Source organism: Grus americana, chromosome Z (genome assembly GCF_028858705.1).
Source record: "Grus americana isolate bGruAme1 chromosome Z, bGruAme1.mat, whole genome shotgun sequence".
Lineage (NCBI taxonomy): Eukaryota > Metazoa > Chordata > Aves > Gruiformes > Gruidae > Grus > Grus americana.
Window position 1 is genome coordinate 71,119,715 of NC_072891.1, and position 6,474 is coordinate 71,126,188.

A 6,474-nucleotide genomic window follows, 5' to 3' on the forward strand; every position below is an offset into this window, starting at 1 on the left:
TGTTGCAGTCATGAGTGTCCCAGTGCTTGTGACTTCCTGGTTTTTAGGGATTTTTATTAAATTATTTTACAGCAGATGAGGAACTGTGTGTTAGTCCTATGTCCTTTCTATCTTACTGGGGAAATATATTTACAAGAGGCTTGGCCTAACCTCAGATTCCTTCTAGACCATTCTTTGCAGTTATTCACCTAGCAGTGTCCTAGAAGCCCAAGGAATATATCATGTCTGTTCAATCCCTGGCTGACTTCACTGTCATGTCTCTGCACATATTTCACTCATTCTGATCCTACCAAGAAGTTACAAATACTTGAGATTCCCAAGGAGCAGCTTTCAGCTCATTACAGCCAATAAAACTTTAACGTACAGCAGTTACTAGACTTCTGTGTTGTTGTAATCCTCCATGAAGTCTCAGCTGATTACTGAGGTTGCAGCAATCACAGGATTGCTGCAATCAGTCTCAAACTGGGCTAGGACTGGGATGAGGGGGAGACAATAAACTAGAGCTGTCAGCCTAGATGACCTAGAGCTATTTGCCCTTTGAAGTAGTCATCCTAAAGAAGTGTCCCTCAGTCGCGCAATCTACATGTGTCCTCCTACTTTTCCTGGCTATCTGCCATATAATGAAATCACTTGATGAGGATTGCTCTGGAGTGCTGTGTCTCCACAAGCAGCACCTAAGGGTATGTCATACAACATACTATGTTCTGCAGAGCATGATATTAATTAATATTTTCAAATTAATTCAGCACTCAGTAAAAGTGGAAGCCATCTGCAAATGAGTTTGGGAACTGGTGAGGTGGTAGCTTGCAGGTTATGGCCTACAGCTCGTCCTGAGGACAGAAAAATAAATTTGTTTGGCAGGTCACAAAGGAGTTTGTGCTCAGATTTCATCACCAGTCATATACACCCAACTGTTTTAAGCTGTTAGAATTGTCACTGTGCAACAGTAGTACAAGTTTGAAAAGAGAGAATCTAGCGTCTCTCGGAAGACCAGTTAGAAATACCAAAGTGGGTTCTGGTTATTTAAATAAGTGAGGGCCTGCTGCTTCTCTATCTTTAATTAGATGATTGTGCATCCTCTAAAGGAAATTCTGTGGTTAGCATATTTTAATAAATATAATTTGCTTCTGGTCTTAGCACTGATTTACTTTCTTTAAATTAATCTTCATTTCATATAATTGCAGTAATACTTTATGAACTTGATGGTTTAGCTTCAGTATCAAAACAATGATTTAACTTCTGCCATCTACTGGGTAGATGGGGGTTTAGTGGAGGCTTGGTGTCATTCACTTCCAATAAGGGGGCATTGACTTGGGAGTTCAGATCCTGGTTTTGCTCCCGAGTCAAAATTCACACAGGTGTACTGTCAAGGAACCTCTTGTAGAATAAATTCACACAGGTGTAGTGTCAAGGAACCTCTTTTAGCTGCTCTTTATGTGAGAGAACAACTGGAATGTATCGAGAGGTTATGGGTAAGGATTAAGGGGCAGGCTAATACAGGCGTGTGGTGGGTTGACCCTGTCTGGGGGCCATGCAAACCCAACACAAGGTGACACTGTTGTGGGTGCTTACTACAGGCCCCCTGATCAGGATGAGGAGGTCGATGAGGCCTTCTACAGACAGCTGGAAGTAGCCTCATGATCACAGGCCCTGGTCCTCATGGGGGACTTCAACCATCCTGATATTTGCTGGAAAGGCAACACAGCCAGGCACGCACAGTCCAGGAGGTTCCTGCAGACCACTGATGATAACTTTTTGACACAGCTGGTAGAGGAGCCCACAAAGAGAGGGGTGCTGCTAGACCTTGTTCTAATGAACAAAGAAGGACAGGTTGAAGATGTAAAGGTTGGGGGCAGCCTTGGCAGCAGTGACCATGAGATGGTGGAATTGAGGATTCTGCATGGAAGGAGCAGGGCAGTAAGTAGGATTACAACCCTGGACTTCAGGAGAGCTAACTGGCCTTTTCAAAGACCTGCTTGGGAGAATCCCATGGGTTAGGGCTCTAGGAGGTAAGGGGGCCCAAGAGAGCTGGTCAACATTCAGGAACCACTTCCTCCAAGCTCAGGATGGGTGCATCCTGAAGAATAGGAAGTCAAGCAAAGGAGGAAGGAGACCTGCATGGATGAGCAAGGAGCTGCTGGAAAAACTCAAAGGGAAGAAGGAAGTTTACCAAATATGGAAAAAGGGAGTGGCTACTTGGGAGGAATATAGGGATGTAGTCAGAGAATGTAGGGATGCAACAAGGAAGGCTAAGGCCCATGTGGAATTAAAACTGGCAGGGGATGACAAGGACAACAAGAAGGGCTTTTTCAAATACATCAGCAGCAAAAGGAAGACTATGGAAAATGTGGGCCTGCTGCTGAATGAGGTGGGTGCCCTGGTGATGGAGGATACAGAGAAGGCAGAGTTACTGAATGCCTTCTTTGCTTCAGTCTTTACTGCTAAGGTCGGCCCTCAGCATACCCAGATCCTGGAGGTAGGAGAGAAAGTCTTGTGAAAGGAAGACCTTCCCTTGGTCCAGGAGGATAGGGTTAGAGAACATCTAGGCAGTCCTGACATCCACAAATCCATGGGCCCTGGTGGGATGCACCCATGAGTGCTCAGGGAGCTGGCAGACGTTATGCTAGCCACTCTCAATCATCTTTGAAAGGTCATGGAGAGCAGGAGAGGTGCCTAAGGACTGGAGGAAAGCCCATGTCACTCCAGTCTTCAAAAAGGGCAAGAAAGAGGACCCAGGAAACTACAGGCTAGTCAGCGTCACCTCCATCCCTGGAAAGGTGATGGAACAACTTATTCTGGGGGTTATCAATAAGCATGTGGAGGAGAAGAAGGTTATCGGGAGTGGTCAACATGGATTCACCAAGGGGAAATCATGACTGATCAATCTGATAACCTTCTATGATGGCATGACCGGCTGGGTGGATGAAGGGAGAGCAGTGGATGTTGTATACCTTGGCTTCAGCAACGCTTTTGACACTGTCTCTCATAACATCCTTGTTAGCAAGCTTAGGAAGTGTGGGTTGGATGAGTGGTCAGTGAGGTGGGTAGAGAACTGGCTGAATGGCAGAGCCCAGAGGGTTGTGATAAGCAGCGCAGAGCCTAGTTGGAGGCCTGTATCTAGTGGTGTGCCCCAGGGGTCAGTGCTTGGTCCAGTCTTATTGAACGTATTCATCAGCGACCTGGATGAGGGGACAGAGTGTACCCTCAGCAAGTTTGCTGACAACACAGAACTGAGAGGAGTGGCCAACACACCAGAAGGCTGCGCTGCCATTCAGCGAGATCTGGACAGGCTGGAGAGTTGGGTGGAGAGGAACCATATGAAATTCAATAAGGGCAAGTGCACCTAGGGAAGAACAGCTCCAGGCACCAGCACAGGTTAGGGGTTGACCTGCTGGGAAGCAGCGCTGCAGAGAAAGACCTGGGAGTGCTGGTGGACAACCAGCTCTCCATGAGCCAGCAATGTGCCCTCGTGGCCAAGAAGGCCAACGGTATCCTGGGGTACTTTAAGAACAGTGTGGCCAGCAGGTCAAGGGAGGTTATGCTCCCCCTCCACTCTGCCCTGGTGAGGCCACCTCTGGAATCTTGTGTCCAGTTCTGGGCTCCCCAGTTCAAGAAAGACAGGGAACTACTGGAGGGAGTCCAGTGGAGGGCTACAAAGATGATGAGGGGACTGGAGCATCTCTCGTATGAGGAAAGGCTGAGGGAGTCTCTTTAGTCTGGAGGAGAGAAGACTGAGATGGGCTCTGAGCAACACTAAAGGGCAGGTGTCAAGAGGGTGCGGCTAGACTCAGTGATGCCCAGCGACAGGACAAGGGGCAATGGGCACAAACTGGAACACAGGAAGTTCCATCTGAACATGAGGAAAAATTTCTTCACTTTGAGGGTGACTGAGCACTGGAACAGGTTGCCCAGAGAGGTTGTGGAATCTCCTTCTCGGGAGATATTCAAAACCCATGCGGACGCAGTCCTGTACAACCTGCTCTTGGTGATCCTACTTTAGCAAGGAGGTTGGACTAGGTGATGTCCAGACGTCCCTTCCAACCCCTACCAATCTGTGAAAAGCACTTGTTTGACTCTGCCACATCAACTTAAGAGAGTTGAGAATGGGATTATGTAACCAAAATAAAAGCATAAATTGAGACAAGTAAAACTGCTGTCACTTGACTGTCAGCACTGTGCCTTCAACACCAGACTACATAACACTTTTTCAGAATTTCTTCAGAAGTGGATAATGTCTGATCATCTTACAGTTGCTGTACAGAGCATCAGAAAGAAAACCTGTGTGCACCACAGAAGTGGGAGGGCAGTTCCAGTCCCTGTTGAGCATATGATGTAACTTGCAGTAAATGCAGAAGTCTTTGCTGGCCAGCAGTGTATTTCCCTGCATAGCTGGAATGGTGGAGGACCTTACCATGGACTAGATTCTTGGGCATGCTCACCCTAAAACAACAACCCATATTCAAAATACTCCTTAAACGGTTGGTGTATACGTGACATACAATACCCTTGCACACAGTTATACTGGATCTGCGCTGTTCATAGTTTGTATCAAACTTACACTCCGTTGCTGAGCTCAGGACTCTGACAGAAAATGTTATTCATCTGATACAGCTGAAAGGGGATAAAAGAGGGAGTAAACTAATGCAGAAAGTTGGTAGAGGAAACAAACTCTGAAACCCAGTCTAAGCTACCCATTTTCACTTTGCAGCTCTACCAGCCTAAAGAACTTGCACGCAGTCACTAAGCCCTCCCTGAGAGGCATCCATGTCCTACTACAGTCTGGCTGTCATGCTTTTAGTCACTGGTAAACATACAGGATTGAGTGTTCACCAGAGCACTATCCTTTCATTCCCTGTATTGACTAGTAATTATTTGTAGTTGCCCTGACATCCAGAACTAGGTTTACTCACTTCCCGTGGGGCCTATTCCAGTGAGTTCTCTCACTTCTAAGAAATAACTTGATGGTGAATTTCTTTTTCATAGCTCACAATAAATAGCTCAGAGAATTTTTGCAAGAATAGGAAGGAGAAACAATAACACTGTCTTTAATTTACGTTTTTGCTGCAATGTGGGAGCAGTGTCACCTTCAAAATTCTGGACTTGATATGTACATACAAGCAAATTCCGGGTTAGGACTAACTTGAATTTAAGAACAGCTTACAAGAGCAGCATAATTGTGTGGATTTAGCAAAAGTGATGTGCTGTTTTCACAAGTGAATAAAAGTATACAAACTTGAAAAATCCTGTGCCTTTTCCTTTTAAGAACCAGTGGTTTTCAAGCATCAGTTACTCCCAAAGTCAGGAAGAAGAGGGAATCTTTCTGACCTACTTTTAGCAATGCAGCTGAAATCAGTGCAATCTCCAATCTTAAATACTATATTAACCCTGGTTGGTGGAGGCCTAGATGTTTCATTAAATGCGTCTTTCCGCAGCTTCAATTAGAAGAAAACAATTGCTGATTCTGCCCTTCTGATTTCCGTGCAACATTTTGTGAGTTAAGAATGGTTATGCTGACTTAAGTGTAACTGAGATTTTATGAACAGAGGTGATGGCCACAACTCAAATTTGAGAATAATTTCTTTTTTGAAGAGAAGCATTAATATAAAATCTAAATTTGTTGGATGCATTAAATATCAGTGCTGCAGTGTTCTGAATCAACTGGGATGGAAGTTTTAAAGCTGCCCCTGGTAGAAATGACGTAAAAGCAGTTTCACATAAAGGTATTACATAGAACACAAGGGTGATTTGAGAACAGTTGTGGTCATCTGCAGTCAAGTTAAGATAATTTTGAAGTCAATTGTAATAAGGTTGTTTAGAAAAATTGACATCATGTAGTGATTCTCCAAATGAAGAGTTTGAGAACAAGTCGCAAGAAATGCTTTGAGAATAAAAGCAGGTTAGAAAAAGGAAACTTGGCCAAAGAGAAAAGATGTTGAAATTCAAGACAGGCACTGTTAGTAAAATGAGCAGGAAACTATTCATAAGTAAATAATACTATTATCATAAAACTATGGGTTAACTTCTGGATAGATTCTGCAAGAGTTAATATACTAGCCATAGATGATAGAAAGGGCTCAGAGTAATTAATTCAGCAAATACTGAGCTATTTTTTGCGCTGGCAAAATTTGAGCTATTTTTTGCTCAAAGTCTGGAGTTCGACTTGATCAGATCCACACTGCTGCAGCTGCTCAGCTTTTAGCGGAGCTGTTCTGATTTACACCTACCAAGGCATACTGTCACTTTTCACTTTTATAGACTGCTCAAACAGCACTTTAGCCCTGAAGTGAGGGACTTCATGTGCAAAATAATGTGCTTACAGTAAGCCTCTGGGAGCAGTAAGGCACCTGGACTCTACATCAGGAGGCAAAGAGGCCTCTGCACACTAGCAGTGGTCAAACATCACAAGATTTTGCTTAGTAGAAAGGATAGTGTTCTTCTTGTATCCCTGGTTGCTAATTTCTGAGGGGAAAAAAC